Source organism: Chamaea fasciata, unplaced genomic scaffold, assembly GCF_029207755.1.
Source record: "Chamaea fasciata isolate MVZ Bird 193981 ecotype frontalis unplaced genomic scaffold, bChaFas1.0.hap1 SCAF_32, whole genome shotgun sequence".
Classification (NCBI taxonomy): domain Eukaryota; kingdom Metazoa; phylum Chordata; class Aves; order Passeriformes; family Sylviidae; genus Chamaea; species Chamaea fasciata.
Window position 1 is genome coordinate 3,180,606 of NW_027094117.1, and position 26,046 is coordinate 3,206,651.

The following is a 26,046-nucleotide window of genomic DNA, read 5'->3' on the forward strand; positions in this document are numbered from 1 at the left end:
AGCACTGGTAGTCGGGGCGCCAAGAGGAGTTGTGCTTCTGTGCCAATCACTTCTGAGGCGGCTTGAACTCCTTCATAGGCGGCCAAGATCTCCTTCTCTGTGGGAGTGTAGTTGGCTTCAGATCCTCTGTAACTTCGACTCCAGAATCCCAGTGGTCGGCCTCGGGTCTCCCCTGGCACCTTCTGCCAAAGGCTCCAGGACAAACTGTTGTTCCCGGCTGCAGAATAAAGCACATTCTTCACATCTGGTCCCGTCCTGACTGGGCCAAGGGCTACTGCATGAGCAATCTCCTGCTTGATCTGGGCAAAGGCGTGTTGCTGTTCAGGGCCCCAGTGGAAATTGTTCTTCTTGCGGGTAACCAGGTAGAGAGGGCTCACGATCTGACTGTACTCAGGAATGTGCATCCTCCAAAAACCTATGGCTCCTGGGAAAGTTTGTGTTTCCTTTTTGCTGGTCGGTGGAGACATTGCTGTGATCTTATCAATGACCTCAGTGGGGATCTGCTGCCGTCCATCTTGCCACTTTACTCCCAGGAACTGGATCTCTCCGGCAGGTCCCTTGACTTTGCTCTTCTTGATGGCAAACCCGGCTTTCAGCAAAATCTGGATGATCCTCTCTCCTTTCTCGAACACTTCAGCTGCAGTCTTTCCCCACACAATGATGTCATCGATGTACTGTAGATGTTCTGGTGCCTCACCCTTCTCCAGTGCAGCCTGGATCAGCCCATGGCAGATGGTGGGGCTGTGTTTCCACTCCTGGGGCAGCCGGTTCCAGGTGTACTGCACGCCCCTCCAGGTGAAAGCAAACTGAGGCCTGCATTCTGCAGCCAGAGGAATGGAGAAAAATGCATTGGCAATGTCAATAGTGGCATACCACCTCGCTGCCTTGGACTCCAGCTCGTACTGGAGCTCCAGCATGTCCGGCACAGCAGCGCTCAGCGGTGGAGTCACTTCATTCAATGCACGATAGTCCACAGTCAGTCTCCATTCTCCATCAGACTTGCGCACAGGCCAGATGGGGCTGTTGAAGGGTGAGTGGGTTTTGCTGACCACCCCTTGGCTCTCCAGCTCACGGATCATCTTGTGGATGGGGATCACGGCGTCCCGATTTGTCCAACACTGCCGACGGTGCACTGTCGAGGTGGCAACAGGTACTTGTTGTTCTTCTACCTTCAGGAGTCCCACTGCAGATGGGTTCTCTGATAGTCCCGGCAAGGTGTTCAACTGCTTAATGTTCTCTGTCTCCACAGCAGCTATTCCAAAAGCCCATCTGAGTCCTTTAGGGTCTTTATAATATCCATTCCTGAGGAAGTCTATGCCCAGAATACACGGAGCCTCTGGGCCAGTCACAATCGGAAGTTTCTGCCACTCCTTCCCAGTCAGGCTCACCTCGGCTTCAACCAGAGTCAATTCCTGTGATCCCCCCGTCACCCCAGCAATGGAAATCGGTTCTGCCCCCACATGTCCCGATGGCATTAGAGTACACTGCGACCCAGTATCTACTAAAGCTTCATATTTTTGTGGCTCTGATGTGCCAGGCCATCGAATCCACACAGTTCAAAAAACTCGATTTTCCCGTGCCTCTTCCTGGCTAGAGGCAGGGCCCCTCTAGCACTGGTTATTATTCCCTTCTTGGACATACAGGGTAGAGGTTCCTTCGAGGAAATCTGACACAGCATTCCCACCTCCGTAATACCTGGCAGCTTGCTCATGGGAGGCTGAGGCTACCTTCATTCTAGTGGAACTCCCTCTGTTAGCGTTTCTCTCCTTGAGCTCACGTACCCGTGCTGCCAGGACAGAAGTAGGTTTCCCATGCCACGCTCCCATGTCCTCCCCATGGTCCCGCAGTTAAAACCACAGGTCAGCTCGAGGGGTGTACCCTCTCTCTCTCGCTGGGGGATGTTGGGCTCTGATTCTGGGGCCTGTGACTCGCACCGGTGCTACATGGGAACTGTTCCTTCTCATCTCCTCTCTCATTTCCCTCATCTCCTCTTTGAGTTCCTTCACCACTGCAGAGACATGAGCCTGCATTGGGCCACTGATCATACTTTCATAATTTCTGAGCTTGTTGGCAACAGAACCCACTGTCTCTCGGTTATCCTCGGCATTAATTGTTGCGATGAATGTGGCGTATTGAGATGGTGCATGAGTTGCCAGATTCCACAACATGTGCCCTGTGCATTTAACCTTGTCGGGGTCATTATCATGCTGTCCGGTCCTCCCAAAAAGTACTTCCAATACTGCCACTTCTCTCAACTGTTGGATTCCTTCCTCAAGGGTCTTCCATTGCATTCTATTGTTGTGCTCTTGCATTCTGTCTCTGTGGACAAATCTCTCTCTCACACTCATTAGAAGTCGTTCCCAAAGGGGAAGGGGCCTTTGCTCTCTTACAAATACCTGATTTATACCTGAGTCTTGGGTCAAGGGTCCCAAATTCCTTGCTTCAGCACTATCCAGTAGTACGCCTGTACCCATAAGGTCCCAGACTCGAAGTAGCCAGGCTGTATAAGCCTCACGTCCTCGTCGTGCAATATCTTTTTGCAGATTACGTAGACTTTCATACGTCAGGGACTCAGTGATGATCTCAACCTGTGGCTCTTCTGTGGGCTGTGAGGACCCTCCTTTCTTATCCTTAATACCAGGATCTGACGATTTCACTTTACGCTTCCTTATTTCCACAGGGGCGACTGCTGCTGGCTGTGGCTGCCCTTGTGGTTCAGCTGGAACCTGGACAGTTGTAACGTTTGAGGGTTCTACTGCTGCACCATCAGTCTCTGCCTTCTTGGGGCAGGAGGAGGGTTTTTCATGAGCTGGGGAAATGTACTCCTTCAGCATCTGGCCCATCTCATGCATCTCTTTTACCAGAACCTCAACCCAATCCGGGTGGGTCCTTTCTGAGGCAGGCTGTGGGGCCGAGTCAGGCTCTGGGGTATCATCCCTATTCTGTGGGGTAGGTATCAGGGTGGTTATCCAGGTCAATCTTCCCTTATCTCTGAATGCTAAATAGAATATGCATATTAGCAGCACCAGCCATTGTATGATATCATTAGCATTCAGAGAGGATTTAAACCCTTCAAAAACTGGTGGGGCAGACCCAAAGAGATGGGTAAAGGGTTGGGAAAAAGAAACTTCCCCCGGTGTCATTTCCTCACAGTAGGTACCATTGTTAAAGTAACTCCAAAAACACACAGTTAGTGTACGATAGCCCTGAATCCATGTGCCTGCCTTCCAGAGGAAATTAAAAATCCATGAGTTCTTCACCTTATTAAGCCATAAAATAAACCGGATGACAGTCACAGTAGCCTTAGTTATAGGGCCCATGTTTAGATAAGGGCCTGCAAATGGAAGGAATACAGCCACAACCACATGCCACCCAAACCAGGCTAAGTTAGACCACATGATGCAGCCTAATGAGGTTTTTATATCCAACGCACACAAAAGAAAGTACTAGGTTAGTTAAGAACTGCTATTTCTCTTCCCTTTTCTTTTCTCAGTGCCCTCAAGCCCCACACTTGGGCGCCAAAATCTGTCTTGGTTTAGGAAGACAGGTATCTGCTAGGTAAAATTACAATCAGAGGCTCTTTGGCAAAGATTTGGGAAATAGGAATAGCAGTTCTTTACTAGTATGTAATACAAAGCAAACAAACACAAAAACAAAAAAAAACAAACAAACAAAAAAAACTCCCCCCCCACCAAACAACTACGGCATTAATGACAAACGACAACAGTACCAAGAACCTTGAGGGCTTTGTTTCACAAAACCCAGGGCAGTTTGGTTTCGGTGTCCCTGCAGGATCCTCAGAGCACCAAGCTGAAACAGTGGAAAAGTCCCGGGCTGGTAGCTGGGATGGCAGGGTGTCCTGGCAGGCAGGGGCAGGATGTCCCGGCAGCGCAGGGGGTGCAGGGTCACGCTGTAGCAAGCGGAGCAGCGCTGAAGGAGCCGAAGGCGAGGCAGAGCCGGCCCAGCTCCCGCGGGTGACAGAGAAAACTCAGGATTCAGGCCGAACCGGTGATAGTAGATTTCCCAGGACGGGATCCCTTTGGCCACAGTGAAACTCCTCCAGCCAGCAACAGCCGTTCTCCCCTCGGCGTGCTTTGCAGCGGCTGAGCTCCTCGAGGAGCGGCAGACACGCGTCTCCCCGAACGCCCTGCGTTATCTCCCCCTTCCACCTTTGTCAACCTCTTTGTTTCAGTTAAGTACTCTCAAGTATCCAACACTTGGTCTCCTTGGTAACTTGTGGGGAAAAAATTCTTTAGAAAAAGAAGGAACAAACCTAACCCCCAACAGCCTTTTTTTTTTTTTTTCAAATACTCCACGGTGGTTTTTAGCCTGAAAATTGAGCCAATTCACAGAGGCTTCTTCTACCACTTCTTGTCCTCCTGACTGGAGCAAGTCATCCACATCCTGCATTACACGATTCAATACCAGCCTGTAAGCCCTTCCTTCCCTCCCTTGGAATAGGGGATTGCTTTTAGACACCACTTGTCCTGGTGACTTCTGAGTAATTTGGAGAGCCTGGGTATGTAATTTTCCCTCTTTCCCTGGGGCTGCCCACACTTGTGGGTTCACTTCAGCACAGGCCTTGCCAGACATTTGACACAAAGGTACAAGAGAACAAACCTGTGTTTCACCTTTTACAATATTGATTTGCATTTCAAATTTAGCCATCAAATCCCTTCCCAGTAAATTACAATACGAATTATGAGCAAATAAAAATTCCTGCATTTCAAACCCATCTCCCACATCTGCTGATAGTGGTTGAATAAAACACATCTGCTCATCTTTCCCACTTAGCCCCTGAATAATCAAAGACATTTTTGGCATTTTCCCCCCTTAGGTCTAAGATCCAGAGTGGATGGAGAGGCCCCTGTGTGTATGAGGAAAGGCCTCGTGTGGATGCAGCCCCAGCCTGAATGTTGTCAAGGGCTGCAGTGTGTTGGTTCCCTGGTGGAATGGGAGCTCTGGCAGCCCCAGGAATCCATGTCCATGCAGGGCTGGACTTGCTCCTGCTGAGGGTGCTGCCGTGTGTGCCTGCAGTGTCCTTGTGGCCTGCAGATGGAACCCTGCTTCCTTGCCAGGGGAATCTGGGGAGGTGGGAGGGGGGAGCGCCAAGGCCGGGCCCCCCGCGCTGTCGTGGCGGGAGCGGCTGCAGTGGGCAGCGAGTGCGGGCAGGAGCGGCCGAGAGCCCAGCGCTGCCCCAGCCCGACCTGCCCCAGCTGCATCCGTGCCCCTGCGGTGGGACGCTGTGGGTTTGGGGGGAAGAGGGAGCTGGCAGTGGGTGCTGGGCCTGGGGGCAGGAGGAGAAGGGAAGGAGCAGCAGGGCTGAAGGACTGAATGTTCAAAGGATGGACGTGGGAGGAGGGGGTGGGATTGTGCAGGAGAAGGAGAAAAAGGAGGAGGAAGAGGAGTGTGAGGAAGACTAGGGACACAGGAGGAGGAGTAGGAAAAGGAGGCTGCACAAGGTTCCACCGCTCCCTGTATCTGCAGCCTCCCCCCAGCCCCGGCAGCGTTGCCCCCTCCACATGCAGCAGCTGATCCATGATTTTCATGGAGGTGAATTTTAGTGTTTCTGAGCTTTATTGGGTTGAATGTTGGTGCTTTGTTTTTTTGTAAGGGGCTGAATCTCTATATTTTAGAAGAGGTTTTGGCTGAGTCTGGGTGACTGGGGTGTTTTTGATCTATGTTGTGATGTTTGGAGGATTTTTGGGCTGAATCTTGATGTTTTGGAGGTTCTTACAGACATAAGGTGTCCACTGACTTCCTGAGATGAACATGGGCAAGGAGGAAACCTGAGCCTAAGGCACTCTCCTGTTGTTTTCTCCCCAAACCAGGATTTTCATTCCCATGGAGTGTCCAGATAGAGGAGGAGGAAAAACCCTGGAGATCTCGCAGGAGGAGGGGCTGCAAACCCAGCCCAGGGAGCTGCGAGGAGGAGAGACCAGCCCTGTGCCAGGAGGGCGGCCGGAGATCCAGCCGGAGCTCAGAGCTGGTGGAGAAGCCTCATGGAGGGGAGAAGCCCCACAGGTGCCTGGAATGTGGGAAGGGTTTCAGCTACAGCTGCCACCTGATCCAGCACCAGGTTACCCACACTGGGGAACGGCCCTACGAGTGTGGGGAATGTGGGAAGAGCTTCAGGCACAGCTCCAGCCTGATCCAGCACAAGAGAATCCACACCGGGGAACGGACCTTTAAGTGTGGGGAGTGTGGGAACAGCTTCAGCTACAGATCCAGCCTGGTGGTACACTAGAGGATTCACAGTGGGGAAAAGCCCTACGAGTGTGGGGAATGTGGGAAGAGCTTCATCCGGAAGTACAGTCTGATTGAACACCAGGTGATCCACAGTGGGGAACGGCCCTGTGAGTGTGAAGAATGTGGGATGGGCTTCAGCCAGAAGGGCAATCTTATGCAACACCAGAGGATCCACACTGGGGAACGGCCCTATGAATGTGTGGAATGTGGGAAGAGCTTCAGGTACAGCTCCGGCCTGAGGAAACACCAGAGGATTCACACGGGGGAAAAGCCCTACAAGTGTGGGGAATGTGGGAAGAGCTTCAGAGACTGCTCCGGTCTCGTTCAGCACAGGGTGGTGCACACTGGGGAAAGGCCCTACACCTGCTCAAAATGTGGGAAGAGCTTTGCATGGAGCTCCCACCTGAGAATGCACCAGCGCATCCACAGCTGGGAGAGGCCCTACGAGTGTTTCCAGTGTGGGAAGAGGTTTGCAAGGAGCTCCACTCTCCTCTTACATCAGCGGATTCACACGGATGAGAGGCCCTTCCGCTGCCTTTAAGCAGTTAAAGGCGGCTCCTCCGGGCAGCGCTGGGCTTGTAGGGTGAGGAGTGGCAGCCGCCGGGCAGAGAGAGATGCGCGCACGCACCAGTGCGGAGAGATAGAGGAGGGATGGAGCGATGCACAGAGCCAAGAGGAGGTAGAGACACCCAGCAGGAGAGGGAGAAAGAGGGAGAGATGCCCAGAGCTGACGAGAACTGCACGGTGATCAGTGGAAAGGGGAGGACAGAGAGGCAGAAATGAGAGACATCTCTCAGGGGAGACGGACACTTGCGAGGGAAGAGCGGGTCCGGGAGGCTGCGACGACGCGCTAATCTGATCAACGGGGGAGCGAGCTACAGCCCTGAGAGGAGCGGCGGCGGCGGCAGCAGCAGCAGCAGCAGCAGCCACAGCGGGAGGCAGGTGGCACCTCCTCAGTCTCTGAGAGCTCCATGACCGAGTGCAGGCAGAGAGGAAAAAGTCACCTGGAAGCCTCTCTCCACCTCCCGCCTTCCCATCCCGTTTCTCCGGGGTGTCCCATGCCTGCCGTTATCTGGGATGGCAAAGCCCGAGAGCTGGCACAGAAGGAAATCGGGGCTCCTTCATATGCACTGTACGTAGGAGGGGAAAGAAGGAAAAAAAAAATCCCGCCCGTGAGGCTGTCAAGGTCCTCAGTATACAATTTTCTGTCTATCCCGGCGCCTCTCACCAAGCCGCCCCCTCCCCTTGCATGTGACGCAGATGTGCTCTGGGGCCGTCAGTGTGAAGAGACAGGGGAAAAAGAGATGCTTCAGGCTTCGTCGTGCAAGTAAGTCGGCAGGTCACTAACTGTCCCTCACAGCCTCCTCCTCTTCTCCCTCCAGTGCAGGTCTCCTCACCTTAGTATTTTGGTTCTGAGTCAGCTGTTTATTATTGGGAGCAAAATAAAGGACAACAACAAGTGTATCAGCAGCAGTAAACACAAAAAATGTGAATCATTGGAGTACAGACTAAATAGACTGCATGCAGACTGGATGAGGTTACAGGTTAACGATGTATTCTGCAGGCTCCATTCATTAGCCTGTTGGCTCAGTGCTGCCGTACCAGTAGAAAATATTGGCTAGAGGGACAGTGTGTCAAACAGAAATAGCACGACACATCTGCTTCCTACCTTTCATACCTGCTCTTAATGCAGTCTGACAGTGCTAAACCCAAGGGAGGTTCCTTTCACCACGTAAGAAATCTCCTTAGGAACATCTGCCCACTTGGGAGGGGTGTCACAGAGCACACTGCATCGGGGACATAATTACAGAATTAAAAGCTTCATGGCGAAATGCAGGAGAGGGATATGGCGGTGAAACTGCATATCGTCACCTGCTGGCTCATAAACCCCACACATGAAAAGTTGGTGGCAATAAGATGATACACAGAATACCTGCAATTCACCTCTACCTTACTAAGTAATGTTTTAGAATAAGATTTATCCCTAGGAAAGTGATGAAATAGGTTGCATTTTCAACCAGAAATTGTTTACATTGGCCAGCTGTACCCATGCACTCATGAGCTCTCAAAAGTTTGTTATTCTAACTCTGTGAAATCAATAAATAAGGTTGAAAGAATTATTTCCCTCGAGCTGGAGTGTTTTAACTTTTCATTCATAAAGTATTATAGCTTGAAAATTCCTCCAGGGAAGCACAAAAATCAAACACAAATTATAAATTTTATTACTGTTATATTTACTTCATGACAAGTACATTACTGTTTTGTTTAGTTAATCAGTGAAGTAGTGCTTCTGGATACAAACGAGTATTAGAGTTTGTGTTTAACACTGATAAAGTCTTGGATTTAACAGTACAAGAATTTAGGGCACCAAGTCCTGCTTTCAAAGGAAGAAAAAATTGCCACTGTGCATTTTAAATATTGATTTATGCCACAGGAGCGGGACTGAAAACTCTATGGTACCTCAGCTTTTTTCTCAGTATTCAGTGATAAAAAAGAGACAAAAGCCATTCTAAACCAAACAGAAGAGACAACTCATTTTTTATCCAGGAACTGATCTGAGTATGTGCTGCTTAGGAGAGCAGCAGGAAGAAATGCCTAGAAATCTTCATCTAGAATAGGACAGATGAAACTTCAATAATTTCTGGGAGTCTAGAAATGCATCTATATATATGCATGAAATATATGCAATCACCTCTAGTGAATACTGGCTACTTAGTTTCTAGTTACACACTCTAAAAGATGGGAGTATCTATATATAAAATAGTTCTAATCAATGAATGTAGAGATAGACAGAATGCTATCTCTTCTGTCTTTAATACCTCTTAACTGATTAGGTCTGTTCACATATTCTGATTTGAGGAGAATTGCATCATTTCCTTGCCATGTTATAGATCTTAGTCATTTTAAAATCTGCACTAATATTTAAATTGATCATTTGGTACATAAAAATATTAACTTAACTCTGTAATTTATCTATGCTTGCTTCTCCATCCAGAAGAAGAAAAAAATGGTTCTCCTACTGGAGTTCTAGGACTTTACTCATAGGAATTACACTAAGACAATTAGCTTACTGGTCGAATATGTCTTAGTCTACTCATATGGGATTGACATAGACATATGAACAGAACTATAAAATTACACTTATCTTTTAAGTTGTCTAAGGGAGACATTTTGATTTCTTGCAGCCTTCCATCCGTAGCTTATATGTTCACGGAATCACAGAATCACGGGTATTGAAGAGACCTTCAAGATCATCAAGTCCAACCCACCCCTAACACCTCAACTAAACCATGGCACTGAGTGCCACATCCAGTCTTTTTTTAAACACATCCAGGGATGGTGACTCCACCATCTCCCCAGGCAGACAATTTCAGTAGTTCCCTGAAGTGTAGCCAAAATAATAACCATCAGAGGTAAACTTTCCTGTCTGTTGGTTACACACTGTGTATCACTTCTATTTTTGTTGTTTATTAAACAGCATTTCTCAGCTTCCACCCCTGATATAGTTTCCCTGGATTATTCATTGCCACTCAAATCTTGAATAACTTTACAGATTTTGCTTGAAAGTATTCATGGCTCATTTTTTTTTTTGTATCTATTAGTCAGGCAAACTGATGAAAGTGGTTAATCTTTATGTTCCTGTTATGAGTCAGATTCCTGACACTTTCTCTTTGTGTTTCTGCCTTTCTAATGCTCTTCAAATGAAACAAATTCAAATAGTCGTGTCCCTAAGGAAGTCTCATGCTCATGTTTTGTAGGAAAACTGGCCTAGGGATATATATCCTTTTAATAAATCTTTCAAGTAGTAAAAAGCACTTCCAAAGAAAAGAAGCTTGAAGTAGGTATCCAAAAGAGTCAGATTTTATTAACCCTCGTTTTTTCCTTCTTTCCATTACAAAGGTTTGGAGCACTGTTTAGTTTTAGGCACATGATTTATGTCAAGCTATTTGCATATTGTACCTCAAGGAGAACTGGTGGATTAGGACTGAAGTTGAGTTTTAGTTGATTATTGATGGATAAAACAAGCAAAAAGGGAGCTATCATGCAGAGAAACCCCTTAGGATAAAGAGTAGTCTTAGTCTATGTGAGTCTCTGCATTACATAGTCAAAAGATACAGCAAGTCTGAGAGTGATGAGCTTATATGTGTACTGGGGAGTGATAGTTACTAGTAATAGATGGGATATACCTCTCAGCAAATTAAAAGGATAAAGCATAATTTTGGTTTTGAATTTTATCCTGTCACATATTTTAATCCAGAAGATGGTAAATTTCATTGAGAATAAGCAGGAAAAAAAAAAAAAGAGAGCAAGCCCTGTGCTTCTCACTTCTGTGTGGAAATTCTCACATGAATGAATGAACATGCAGTTCAGCTATAAAAATGCTTATTTTGTGGGTGGTTAATTATACATTCAGAGGCTAGAGAGTGTTAAAAAGATGCTGTGAAACAGAACTATAGAATACTCAAGCTAAAGAAAGTGGAGAAAAAAATTGATGGGACGAGACATCCATTGAGAGATCAGAACTCAGTGCAGAAAATGTCAGTGTGCTAAATGATTCAAGCAAATAAGTAATGCTTTAGAATTATTATTTAAAGTTCTGGTGTGTACAAAGCCTTTAAACAATTTTTATGATATATAGATATATTCTGAGTCTATTTTGATAAGTAAACTGAGAAACACTGGGAATAGATGGTAATAGGGGGAAATTAAACTCTTCAATTGTTTATAATGTATACACATAATGCTGTGGCATTCCTCTGAGTCAAATTGTTGAGTTGATTTTCTTCTCATAATAGTATGCAAAATCATATTTAAAATACTGTAGATATGCCTACACCTATTTACTATGATTGCTTTCTAAAGGCAAGAAAAGAATAACAAAGCCATACCAAAAGTAAACCAGAGCTGATTCACTTGTCAGTACTTGTATGTTTTTTTGTAGTGAGTTTTTAACTGAGATTGAACTTTTGAGAATTATTTTGCCTTCCATAAGTTAAAAAGTTAAATGGTGTAATTTCTCAAAATTAAAAGTGAGCTAGCACAGCACAGGCTAGGTTTCTGAAACTGTGGTGACATGACCAACTGCATATATTTCAGGTGGTAAAAAAAAATTGCTTCTCCACAGTTGTTGATGAGTGTCTCCTTAGTAATGCCAGATAAAAAAATGTTATATGAATTACCCCTAGTGGTGACTTGAGCAGATACATTTTATTTGGCATTGCAGGAGCCTAGAAGAGCAGTGACTTATCTTCTATAAGTTTGAGGGACAGTAATTTCTCAATCCATTTCATCGTGATCACAAGCACCTGTATAAACACACCCTCAAGCAGTTTTTAAATGGTTGGAGAATTTCCCTTCAGAAGTTTAAATGCTATAGGATTTGTCATAGGTAAAGATTCACAAGTAAACTAAGGCTAGAGAAAATGAAATCATGACACCAATAATTTTCAAAAACTAGGGAAGTTAAAGAATATAAAGCTTCTTAAATTCCTAAATAATTTCCCACAATTTCTCTGGTTGTAACATTGTCAGTTCAGTTGTGAAATACATAGCTTTTTTACCCACAGTTCCCAAGTTGACTATAAATCACCCTTATTTGAAGACAATGTCATGCCTTCTCTCCTATGTTATGATCAAGAGAAACAGCTGAACTCCATCTCCTACAGGTTTGGCAAAGCACGCACATTTCTGCTCCTATGCCACGCTCCACCTAATATCCTTAGACCCTGGCATTTGGAGGCCAGTCATCCATACCACTTGCTGATTCACATAGACACTACTACTATATATTTTAAGTTCTAGAATATCTTACAAAAATCACTATGTTGTTTTGTTTTTATCTCAGACTAAGACTTCTAGTGGTGTTTCTATGAATTACATCAATCTCTGTGGAAATACTAGTGATGCAAAAAATATAGGGTGGTTTTTCTTCAGTAGATCCAATAATAGTTGCTGTCATGTGGGGGTGCATTTTTGATTTAATGATTATTCACAAGTTAATGTCATATTGTCAAATGGTTTGTTCCTTGTACCCCTTTCTGTTATTTGCCTTTGGTTTCTCCCTGCCCTCTCTCCAGATACAGTTCTATGATTAATTGTTCCTTAGTGACAGTTATATGTCAATCATATGTTATATAACTCCCTGGTCCTGTCCATTACTTGGGGGCCCCTCCCTGCACCTAGAAGATTCCAGGAGAGGTGTTGAGTGATTGGACAGGATCAATGCTGCCCCCTCCCACTTCGTACTGATGGGTTGTTGTACATGTCTGTTATGTTGTGAGCCACTCCCCTGTTGCACCCTATTGGTCCCTGGTTGAACCCTCCCCTGTGTTACGCCCCCTTTAAAAGCTGCTCCCGTGGGACAGTTTTGGTCTCTCCTGAGGCAGACATCCCAAGGTGAGGGCTCCACGCTGGATCCCAATGAACTTGCGTTAAGTGAACCTCTCGAGAGTCCCTCCTTTCTCCTCCTTGCCATCGTCTTGCTAATGCTCCTGACCACCCCAGTCCCACCAGATTGCAGCGGTGCCAGGGCTGGCCCGAGCTTGATAACGCAGGCACCGCCGCACTGTCATTTTTTTGTGACTCAGAATCTTCTTAGAACGGATTTGCTTTCATGTTATTTTCAAAAAATATTCTGGCTGATCTTTTATTCAATGTTTATTTTTTAATCGGAATTGAAAACTTCCCAATAAATGTTGACAAATCACAGTAATAGAGACACTGATGGTTTGCAAAATAGGCTCTATAAAAAGGGAACTGCTAGAATTTTACAAATACACATGTAGTAGTAAATTATATTAGTCTTAATTAAATTAAATAGTGCCAATGTGACTGGCATAATATGGTCAATACTGATAAGGCATTGGTCTTAGAATGGTTTTTGGTTGTACAAACCAGTACCTTTCGACCTCATTCAGAAGTTAGCATAATTTGGGGAACATACTCAGTAGGCACTTTGAATACAGCCAGCATTTTGGAGGAAAGGAGCATTTAGCCATATGGAGGTAAGTGATGCCATGCCATTTGGCCTGGGTCCAGAGGCTGAACAGAGCAGAGAACAGGCACAGGGAGATTCTGTTTACTGTTCTAGACATGACCTTATGATGCTTCTATTTCAGCTTAAAGGTTCTTTTGAAGGTAAAAAATTATGATTTTGGGGGAATTTTGCCATTGAAAACCTTGTATGAGATATTTTTTAATGTCCCTCTGTGAACAGATTGTTTTAAAAGAAACTTGGGGGGGGAGGTTGTTTAATAAATCTGACCTATAATTTTCTTTGTTGTTTTATTTTATAGGAAAATATACACACACTAATAGGAGAAGCACTTCCCTATTTTCCCCATCTCTGATGGTATGTAAGACCCCTGCTCTCCCAGAGGTATATTCTCTCACTTGAGTTATTATATAGCACCAAACTTTTAGTACCTTATACTTCCAGTATTTTCTAGTCTCAGTAGACAGATTCCCAGATTCTGTAAAATTGTATATTTCCAGATTAAGAAGTTACCAGCTTTTTGTCCATGATAATAAACTTTCTAGTTGCAATCGAGATATTTGTTGATTGTATCAAGTGCCTTGTCGTCACATGAATTAGAATAGTTTAAAATTTTATATTGCATGGTTACAGATTTTTTTTCTGTTGTTTTCACGAAATGGTGGATGTTTGGACAACTTCTGTCTTCATGCTCTTTCTGGGAATCCTAACAAGAAAATGCACATGTAGTTATGCTCTTAGAAATCTCTGACTGCCATTTTAATTTTCAAGCAACTGTTAATGACAAGGAAATCTTTATTTACAATCCGTTTCATTCTTTCACATTTCATATCACAATCAGATAATGCATTAAGAAGAAGCGAAGAAGAAGTTCCAGTATTTTTTGCAGAAATATATTACTTCCTTAAAAGAATTCTTCAGCACTGAAGATAAGGCAATAAAACAAGCTCTTGTCTGCTTCTCTTATCCTTCCTTTTGAAAGGGAAATATGGGGCTTTGTCTATGATTATGTGTATAAATGGTCTTTTGATTGTTTACATTCAGTGTCTGACCAAATTAGAAAATCAAATATTTGAGAATTTTTTTTTAACTGCTTATTCACACTTTCATTTGAACTGAGGGTCCCAAAGTGTATACTGTTGAGATTTTCCCTTGAAAAAAATGCTTTGTGATTCAGATTAGAGTATTGTAATTTTTGAACAACCTGATAGTTTTCCATCCAAATGTCATCATACTTAGAGTAACAACTGTTAACATAACAATTTAAGATCAAAAATTGTTTGAAATTTTCTGGCTTTAAGTACATAGTACAAAAGTAGAAAGGTTTGACTCTATGTTATGGACACTATCAAATTATTTTTTACATTAGTATGTATTTGAAGTTTCACATAATTATAATTCTCTCTGTTTGCAGAATTGTTTTCATGCTGTGTTTTCTCTGATTTTACCTGACAAACTATGCCATATTTTTAATCCCTTGCTCACAGGTTTTTTTAGAGGTAGAATTTTGTGAGGACTTAAAGAATGCAGTTGCATTTCTCAAAACACTGTTAAAGAAAAAAGTTCCCATAAGATAAGCCACCACATCAGGAATTTGAGATAAGCACAGGTGGCAAAACAGGAAGGCCTTAATTCCATGTCTAACAAAGGTGAAGACTCACAGTTAGCACACCATAGTGTGCAGACTGTGGGGACTTGAGATAAGACTTATCCAGATGAAAAAATTTATATGGTCACAAACTGTGGGAAAGGATACACATACATGCCAGTCCAGGTTGTGGGAATGGCATCTCTGCCCTGGGGTTACCTGGGACTTGGACTGTTCAAAAGTGTTTTTGTAGACAAGAATGACTCTGGGACCCTACCTGTGGTGAAGAAGGACCGGCAGGATGCCACAAAAATCTATGTGGTGGTGATATCTTTCTACTTAATCTCTCTCTCATTCTGTTTCTCTTCTCCCCTTCTCCCCTCAACTTTCTCCTCAAAGTATAACTGCCAGATATTTTTCTGCTTTTAATGGAAAGTCTATTTCTTTTTTTCCAATTTATTCCAGTATGTAGCAGCTCCATGAGGTTACATATAAATAAAATTTAGGATGTAAAATCGAGGCATTGCTTTGTAGCTGCAAGTGTATAAATAAGGATGGAAATATTTTTCATAATTTTGTTATATCCTGAGCTTGGCAGTTCGATGGCTACAGCATATAACTAATAAGAAGGCATAATTAACAAAAAGGGTCAGTAATTAGGATACTGTGATGGTCAGAACATGTGTTACCTGTCCAGTAGAAGTTACATGGGCATTACAAAGCACTGCCACCTGGAAAATCAAAAAAGAGAAAGCTCATTATTTCTGGTAATCTAAAGAAAGAGACTGAAGAAAATACCAAGTAAGAGAATCATTATTGTAAACTTTTGGGCAATTTTCTTATTTGCCCCAAAATATTCATATGTGCAGTTTTGCTATCAGGATGTAGTTTTTAAGTGAAGACAACAGCAATCTTTCCTACTATTTTAAGCAAAAATGCATTACTGTCAGCAAACATTCAGTTTGCAGTTGTTTTGGAAGACAAACAACTGCAGTTTCTCAAGTCTCTTTGAATTTTAATGTGGTCTCCAAAGCCTATTCCAGTCTAAAGTGATCTGCAAATTGAATAATGTACTCTATTTTCTGTTATAAAACGATAAGTTTATTAAACAGTAGTTAAGGAAAGACAAATACGTATGTAAACATCCACAACATTTTTTCTTGTGCTACTTTGTGCAATGAATAGCAGCCGAGTACCATTTTCCAACCATTTATATTCTTACCTTGCAGCAGATTTTTCTTCACTGTAATTTTCTAGGTCATTTAAGAAAATAGTACCAGGCACTATCTGAAATACCTTGATATTTCAAACATACTAATGAGGTGAGGTATCTGGTTGGATGCTATTTTTTAGGGCATAATGTACTGTTAAACAATAAACATCTTTTGATATTCCATATTTTTGTACTAACATATTCTTCCACAATGGGACCCAGTTTGCCAGGGCAATTTTCCTCCATTAAAAAAAAAAAAAAAAAAAAAAAGTTTTTGCTCTTTTCTAATATTTTGGAAGATCATTTATTCTCTTTCCTCACTCACTTTTTTAAGTCCCCTGCAGGAAAGTTCATCAACAATAAAATTTCATCTGAGCTATATCTAAAAAACTTTTTCCTTATTTTGTCTTAGTGTGATGTCTATTAATCCCTAACCTCCTTAATGAAAGCTGAAGCAGAATTGTAAACACTTCATCCTTCCCAGCATCAGTGTTTGGTGCCCCTTAAGTAATGACTCAGCTCTTTCTTGCTTACCCTTTTGCTTCCAATACACTGACAGTATGTATTCCCTCCCTTGCCATGGCTATCTCGGCTGCTGTTAACTTGCTGAAGACAGGGAAAGGATCACAAGCCCAGTGACCAAATGGAGAAAGGCTGCTGAAACTTGGCCGTTTTAATGACAGATTAGTCTTGAAGATGACTAGTGACAGATTTGCCAAAAGGAGCCAGAAGTAATTTAGCAGTTAAGCATTGCAGACAATCAGAAGAGAAAATCTTTCCCTTGTTGTCTAAATTGGAGAGAAAAGGATTTGACGGGTGGACTGTTAGGTGAATGAGGAGTCAGTTGGAAAGTTGCATCTAGACAGAAGTGGTCAATGACTCAGAGTCCCTGTGGACATCTGAGATGAGTGGTGGCCCTCAAGGGTCCATACTGGGACCAGTGTTACGTAGTACGTTCATCAATGACGTAGGCAGTGAGATCAGGTTCACCCTCAGCAAATTTGCAGGTGACACTAAGCTGGATGATGATGTTGACACATCTGAAGGAGGGGATGCATCCAGAGGAAGCAGGACAAGTTTGAGGAGTGGGCCCATGAAAATGTCATTAGGTTCATTAAGATCAAATGGAAGGTGCTGCAACTGGGTTGGGTCAATCCCCAGTTTCAATGCAGGCTGGGGGTGAGCTGATGGAGAGCAGCCCTGCTGAGAAGGACTTGGGGGTGGTAGTGGGGGATGAGAGATGAAAAATGAACCAACATCGTACACTTAGACCACAAAGCTATAGATATCCTGGGCTGCATCAAAGGCAAGTCAAGAGAGGTGATTCTGCCTTCTACCCCTCTCTGGTGAGACCCCACCAGGAGTGCTGCACCCAGCTCTGCGGTCCCCAGTACAGGAAAGACTTTGACCCCTTGGAGCAAATCCAGAGGAGAGCCACCATGATTCAAGAGGAGAGCCAAGATGATTAGAGGGATGGAGCATCTCTCCTACAAGGAAGGGCTGGGAGAACTTAGTTTGTTCAGCTTGGAAAAGAGAAGAATTCGGAGTGACCTAATTGTGGTCTTCCAGTACCAGAACTGAGGCTACAACAAAGATGGAGAAAGACTTTTTGCAAGAGCATGTAGTGACAAGACAAGGAGGCAATGGGTTGAAACTGAAATAGGAAATGTTTAATTATGTATTCAGATTTTTTTTTTTTCCTGAGAGGGTGGTGAAGCACTAGAACAGATTGGCTGAAGATGTTGTGAATGTTCTATTCTTGGATGTGTGGCTGGAGTTCTGAGCGACCTGGTGTAATAAAATGTTCCCCACCCATGGCAGGGGGATTGGAAAAAGATCATCATCCATTCCAATCAAAACCATTCTATCGTTCTATGTGGATTTCAGGTTCAATAGTTATCTGAAATTTGCCTTCCGATTATTAATATTGGTATACTTTATAATTTTTAAAGAATAATTAATCTTAAAAATTGACATAAATTTCTCAATAATAAATATGCTTCTTTTTATTCGTGAATATTTATCTTTGTACCTTTAATGATAGCTGCTCACTGATATCTGACTCACAAAGCACCTAACATTTAATCATAAATTAAATCTCTTTGTTAAGTAGATTGTATGCTATTCTCAAATAAACTGGCTTTTATACCACTTGATATGTATTTAGTAAAATGTGTATCAAAATCAAATTTGAATTTTAGATATATTTTAAACTTTGTTGAACACCACTTATCTCTTGGCAATAGAAAAATGCTTTCCTTTTAATTCAAAATTTTTGTGAAATGCTGTCCTGATTAAATTTAAATTAGTATTCATTAACATTTGGCAGTAAACAATTCTTGGAAAATATCCCAGTATGGCATTTTTATTAACCTAAATTGTATGGGAAGTAATAATATGCTGTATTTGCCTCACATTTTCCATCTCAATGCAGTTGATAAGCAAAGCACTGAAGATACAGAAAAGAAATTTTGTAAGCCTTAATACTGCAGCTGCATTAGGTGTGCAGATCCAGCAAGTTTTAAGGTTAAATTACCATCTTAGTTACTTCTAGACTATATATAAAGGTGTCATATGGTTGAAAATATAAAGAATCCTGATGACCAGGAAGACAATAGAAGTATAAAATAACAGCTAAGGAAAGGATTTAACTACAAGTGTTGTCTACAGGATTTGAGGTATATCTGGATGGATATGAGTTAGGCATCTTCACAAAAGAATTTCAGAGCTGAAAGCCCTACTCTAAGTTTCTGACCAACTTACAGTAGACTTAATAGTGCAACTTTCTTTTTTAAACGGAGTCATAAAGGGCCTAGGATATTTCTTTTGGTAAGAATACAAATGCAAAACACAAAATTTGATGGCATATGCTGAAAGAAATGAAAAGTTGTTATTTACATTTCAGTCCATGTCTTTTTTGATTGATTTCTGGGGTTTCCCACATAATTTTTTTTCCAGAAATGTAAACTAGAGTGTTGCACAAGTCACTTCTGCAAGGAGAAGAACTTGCAGAATTAATTTGTGAAGCATTGCCTGCATCTGAGTTCCAAAGTCACTGCCGCCATTCCTGCTTACATCCATGTCTCCATCAGCTGAGTGTAGAGTGCTGTTGAGGCTGTAACTTCCACGGTGTTTTGACAACAGAAGGAACGTTTTCAAAGATACATCTGAAAACTGTCTCTGAATGTCAGAGTTGCTGAAATATGACAATTTTAATGAATATGACTCATACTGACTTGGAAAAAGAAACCCATAATGGACAGCTAAGTGAGGGCTTTACTTAAAACTGAAACCATTCCAGATTATACAGGGTTTTCTTTTCTAAATCTGCCTGCATACAAACTCTTCCTTCTTCATCTCTTAAAATAATTAAATAGCATCCTATAATTTGGTCACATAGTAACCCTTTTTTCATCTTGGCTGTACTGTGTGAAATTTGAAATGCTTCACAGTTTGATAAGCTTGCTTTTTTATTGAATCCACTAAACTGCTATAGAACAAAATCCTTATTGGATTTCATAATGTTACAAATGAAGGATTAATCTATAGAAGGTGAGATGGGAGCCTTCATTTCTCTAGATCCATATTTATTTTCTTCTAATCAAGAAAAGAAACTATCATTACTGGGGTAGACTTCTGCTGCTTCCATCTGAAAGTTTATGTTTTTCCTGCTCAGAGTTCATCATGTGTTGCTCCTTATGTGGAGCAAGATGTATAAATCTAAGATAAATGAAGTGAAAATATTTTAGTTTAATAAAAAATTACAGAAAAATCATTTTGCACAAGAAGTATAAGATACAGAGATGGATGGGCGGAGGGACTGCACAATTAGGTTCTGTTGAAATTTACTTGATAATAAAAGTAATACATATTTAGTCTTCTTGAAGCAATGGATTCTCTAACATGTAGCACTTGATTCTCAGCTCAGTAAATTACATTTTTTGTAGTTTATTCTGTATTTTGTTCATAGTAGGCGGTGAATATTTAAAGTTCTTCATTTGATCATAGAGCCTCCATGAAAAAAAGCAAACTGAATAAGGAATTTAACAAATACTTCTGAAAAAAAAAATTCTCTCTTCTCCCTAGTGCGTTTCATGTACTTAAGCTTATAGCTTTCTTGCTGACACCATTTAGGAGAGTTGCAGTCCAGCAATGTTGTATATGTGTATGCATGCGATACCAAATATTAAGGTGAGTAGGAACCATTTAATCACAATAAATTCAAGATACTAATTCAAGTTCTTCCTCAGGCACAGGAAACCAAGCTTCCCATATCTCAGGCAAAACTTTCCTAGTAGTTTAATCTATCCCATGTGTGTGCATAGTCTTCATTGTCTACCTTTTGCTTTTTTCCCCATCTCCATCTTTTTGTGAGTCTTGTAAGTCAAAAAAAAAGCATTCTGGTACTACTGAAAGTAAAAACTGTTACTTGTGCTTGGACAAATCCTAAACCATGAATACCAGCAATTAAAAAAAAATAATTCAGAAAACTATTGCTTTGACCTCTCCAAATTAATAAATGTTGACATTTTATTTCCATTGGATCCATTTTTCTTATTGCAAGTACAGCCGCAGCTGAAAAATCCAAAATATGAATTGCATGAATTGCGTGGAAATGTTTATGTCAAATTTTTGTTCTTGTTAGAAGCGGCAGGCATACGTGGGTGCTGTCGGGAACAAGACGTCACCTGGAGACACTCTGTTCTCCAGGTGTGCTCCTCTAAGGTGTCTTTCCTGCAGGGATGACTCCTGTGTTATGCTCAGAGGAACAAGTTTTGTCTACACTCCTGATTTAGGCTACAGTCATCAAGTGTAGGACTGCCCAGAAGGTGCACCCAGGCAGCACCAATTTCAACATTAACACACCTTATTACTGCTTTTCCTGTGTCTTGGCTCCCTTTTTGCCGCCTGCCTGTCTGTGCCCCAGCCTTCTCCTAACTGACCTCAATTACTTCTTCCCTATTGATCCCTGTTTTGCTGCATCCTTAAATGATCCTTACAAAGTTTGAACAGGGAAAAACAGTTAGTTACAAAGTTGTGGCTGAGAATTTTGCAGTCCATTGTATTTATGTTTTCTGTATGAAGATTTGTCATCAAGTTCGAGAATGAAAGATTTTAGCTAATTAAAAAATAGTTTACATTTGTGAGCACTGCAAGCACAATAAAATATTTCATTATGTTAAAATGTTATTAAGAGCAAACTGTGATTTAAGAAGTTAATTTAAAAATGCACTCAAAGTCAATTCTGCTTTCAGAGGTATTGATTATTCCTTCAGTGCTCTTCATTTTAGCCATAAAGAAAATTACCACCAATTGCTGGAGTTTTACTTTGAAAACTTAAAATTATTATCTCTATTTTAGCTATGTATTGCATTGCAATATTTATTTATGGAAGAAAATGTAGCTGAAGCATACCTATTAGTTATTATAATTTTGTACACTAAACTTCAAAAGATATTTGGATATTTTACGAGTGTGAAAATAGCCCGTCAGTGGGTCTGGTTTTCTGTACACATATTGTCTGGAACTTGGCCCTTCTCTGAATGTTTCTCACAATTAAAGTCTTTTTGGGGTTGCTGCTAACAAACAGAGCAAATGCAAAGTTTATAATCTCTAGTTCCCCTGCCCTGTACAGTGTTCAGGTCCTTTTCCAAATGTAGTTTAGGTTCTAAGGCAGATTTTAAATTATGGTTCTGTGAGCAGAAGACAGAAATTGGTAAGAACATAGAATAGAGTAAGTATAAGGTCATGCAAGATGCAAATGAGCACTGGACTGCACACACAAAAAAAATCTATTGTGCTCAGATTTCACATGTGGTTTTGAAAGTTAAATCTGTGCTTTGCATATTATGGTCAATGGTAAGATTTGGCACCATCAGTTGCCTTACCATTCAAAGTGACATGACAGATATAACACAGTCCCTGTGTCCTCCTCCTTCTCTCCTTCAAATTACAGATGTTTAAGGTACCTAACAACACGTCTTCTACTGACAATATTTTTTTTAATATTTGACATATTTCATTTACTAGTTCCTATTTATTAGGAATTTTTTTCACATTTCACTGTTTTATATATTTTTTTGCTATAGTGTATTAAAACCCTGTAGAAGTCTCTGATTTGCCTGTGCATTATGTTTGTGTTTACACAACATAAATTCTTAAATGATTCTTAACCAAGTGTATTATATGGACAGAAAGAAATATGATATCTGAGTCTCAGACTGAGCACTTGAAAGTTGGATGGCACCACAGCCGCTAAGTTGTCTTGTCAGTACTTCTTTACTTGTAACTTTGGATTTATATAGATGCTAGAAAGAATAACTGGTCAAAAACCTCGACTTTAATGAAGTTAGTGTCCAACAGAAATTACTGAAGCACAGACTAACCTCATTAGACTTCCATCTCATATTATTCCTCCTCAATAGAAAGATACCTGTGCAGATAGAAGTCTAACTTGATAATGTTTCCTGCAGAGCATCATGTATGGAATAGTTTTGGCCAAGTGCAATTCAGAAGTAAAAGTCCTCTATGACTGAAAAGTGATGCTAGATAAATGGGCGTGTAAATGATGAGATGAAGAATGGTTAAGAAGAGAAATTAAAACCAAAACAAAAAATAAGCAAATAAACCCTCCTCCTGCACTTGATTTTGCAATTGCTACGTTCCTTCTGTTGTTCTAAATTTTTTTTTTTTTGATCTTCATGCACTTTTTGGGAATAGTATTTTGGCAATATGATGGAAGAAACTGGAATGAATGAAGGTGGCAGAAGACATGACATAAGAAACTTTTTCATGAAGCATATGTCTTCTGTGAGAGTTGGGCATGTGTTCACTGATAAAGATTTATAGAACCTTTCTTCCTCCTATTTTAATTTAATTTGAAATGTATGGTTGAATTTACATTTTAAAAAAAAATCTATGCACAAGGTTTTAGAGGTGTTTTTCAGGATTTCATTTTCATTGAAAACAGAGCATAATGGTTTGCAGTGTGTTAGCCTGGCATTTAATAAGATAACCCGGAATCATAAAGAGACACCAAATTATGCTTTTTTGAATTCTTTCCACTGCCCAAATATTTACTCTGTTTGTACAGAAATTTGAGTTAATAACACAATATATAATAAAAATAATATATTTTTCTGTCATACAAACATCTCTCATTATGATCCTCAAATATAATTTATCTAGAGCTATATAGTCCAGAAAACTCAGGACTGCCTTCTGAGTTCTCTAAGAGCTCAAATCCCTTTTCTTGCTCGCATCTAGATAAGTCATATTTGTTAGGTCTCTCTTTTTGCTTTCACCAGACCGCTTGGGCAGATAAGGAATTATTTTTGCTTGATTGTTTGCTTTGATTTTATTTTTGGTTGTTTGCTTACTTTTCCAGAAGCAATTACAACTGTGTACTCCAAAATATGTCAATCCAATTTCATGACAAAAACTAGTTCAATTATGTTAAAAGCAAAATCTTTTCTTTTGTAGTTCCAAAATTGTTTCATGTAATTACCCTCCATATACTTTGTTTATGAATTGCTCATTTGGAAACACTAAAAAATATTTACAAAATATTGCTATAACAAACATGTTTCCAGTATGATTAACATGCTCCATTAATAGAAAGAAACAGTGTAAGTATTGTGTGAAATTAATTTGAGTTTAAATATGGAAAGGAATTTAGGCACTGCGGCATATTATTGTGGTTCCTCATTTTTAAGTCTATTTTTCAGATATGTTCATTGTAGACTGAAATCCCAGTCATTTTTGGTGGACTATTAGCTTCCTGAATGAATTGATATATTTGAGACTAACTAGAGTGTTGAATGATGAGCCAACAGTTAGCCAGTATGAGAAGTATGGGTTCAGTGTCATTACTCTTCAGACAATACCAGTCCCCAGGGAGGCTGTTTTCTCCATGCATGGTTAACAGTCCTTCTTCTAAAGATACAGAGCACAGTAAGAAGAGTTTTGTTTCCCTTTCAGTAGAAATTTATTAGGATATAGTAGGTGTAGATTCAGTTTTAAACATGCTTTTTTCTGGTGGGTTTAGTTTTATTTGGGTTGGTTGGTTTGTTTGTTTGTCATATCCCCTGTCCTCCAGTCAATAGATTATTGTGGAATAAAGATTGAAAATTTGAAAAGAAAGATTTTAAATATTTCTTTGTCTTGATAAAAAGAGAAAAACGTGCATAATCTACTGAATGATCTTATCTATCCACATATCAATTAATTCTGTCCTTCATAGCACCTTAATTTGTTTGGTATAAGAGTTACAAAGATATAGTTCTCTGCCTGCACATGAAAATGTATATAATGAGACAGGTTTACTCTGCAATCCAGATATCAGTGTAGTTTTAGACAAAATATCTTGTGGTTTTGCTAAAAATTCATGGGATTCTTTATGTGAGATGTTTTGTTCTTGTTTATTTATGCATGTGCCATAGCTTCTCCCACAATCCTTTTGATTTCAGATAAATCCTTTGCAGAGCCCTTTCCAGAAAGGATTCTGTGGGAACTGACCCCTTATGTCAATTGAATGGATTTAGGTACACAAAATTAAGTAATTTGAAAATAGTTACCATTTATTAAGCAGATTAGAAATTGTAACTTTTGAATTGAAAGCTTTATGTAATATAATTGTGGCCCATATTTTTACATTAACTGAGAACAAGAAAAACATGTAGAACATTCCTCAAACTTTAAAATTCTGTTTAAGTTCTTCTTGGATGCAATATGTTCAGTATTTCACCTATAATTAGTCTCCCTTTTTACATCCAGATCTCCAAGAACTTACTAGAAATTGTTCTTGCAGGTGTTAGTTTTCTACTTGAACCAGTTAACCCATTTTAGGTCAAATGATTTTTTTCTTAATGAAGGAATTGGAGTGTCTACTTGACCTATTGTTGAGTTCAAAATAGGCTGATAGTTTATTTAGCTGTGTCTACATAGTAATACCAAAGACATTCTGGGGCAAAATGTCTTTTATCTGGTGCCTCTAAAACGCAAGATGAGCACTTACAAGGTGTGTACATGACCCTGAGAGATTTAAGGTTCCTGAATTTTTATTGTTACTGAGAAGAGTCAGTAATATAGGATAAGACATTATTTTAATGATTATTTATCCTAAGAGTGGTGAACATTGCAACACAAAATTAAAGATAGTTCATCTGCTGTTGGATTAAATCTTCATGTTTTATTTCTGTAAAGAAAATAATTAAGGCTATCTTTTCACAATGTGTAAACTTTTCATTTCCTTTTAGTGGTATTTTAATTCTTAAGAACGTTTTGGATAATGAAAAGAATTTTTCTTTCAAATTTTGAATGCTACTGATACATGTTACCAAGATAAATTTATGTTCATTCCAGCAATACGAAACAAAATAATGTTGATTATCATTGTGAGGAGGAAGTTATTAAATCATGAATTTATTAACCTTTGACATGAATGAGAGCTAAATGTGAATGCTATATTTCAAAGGATGCTGTAAGTTCACTTGTTGAACTTAATTACTCATTACCTAAGGACTATTGGGCTAGTTATTCTTGCCAAGAACTACATATAAATAGATACAATATGAAACATGACGAAATTAATACCTAGCATAAATCATTGCTATATTAGAATAATATTACTGGAGAATAACTCAAGCCCACTATCCCTACAGTAATTCACATTCAAGAAAACAATGTAATATTCATAAATTGGATTTCTAAGTTACAAGAGATTCAAAGAAAACAGGAGCACTGATAATGATGTTGGCTGACTGTCTTGCTCATTTAATTACAATGCAGCAATAATTTATCATAAGATTAATAAAATATGACAACTGCTATGTTTTTCTGGTGGCACTGCTGGTTCTGCAAATGTCATATGTTATTTGAATTTTATACTATGTTGTCCTTAATTGTGTACTTGTAACCCTAAACAGCATTTGTGTGTTATAATTAGTCCTGATATACAAACATCTACATTAGATTATAGTTAGATAATTTTAATTGCCTATT

The 26,046-nt window shown here is 40.5% G+C and overlaps 1 long non-coding RNA gene and 1 pseudogene across 2 annotated transcripts; both read left to right on the top strand.

Moving 5' to 3' along the window:
• Nucleotides 1–6,790, top strand: part of LOC136303290 (zinc finger protein 420-like) — a 47,440-nt pseudogene extending 40,650 nt beyond the window's left edge.
• A 5,848-nt stretch (nt 6,791–12,638) lies between these two features.
• On the top strand, nt 12,639–16,297 carry LOC136303380 (uncharacterized). Of its 2 annotated transcripts, none has more exons than XR_010724217.1 (3): nt 12,639–13,253; nt 13,545–13,627; nt 14,085–16,297. It is a non-coding gene; the product is annotated as an uncharacterized lncRNA (long non-coding RNA). The 2 variants fall into 2 exon arrangements; XR_010724216.1 differs by having other exon boundaries at nt 13,545–13,600.
• The last annotated feature ends 9,749 nt before the right edge of the window (nt 16,298–26,046 follow it).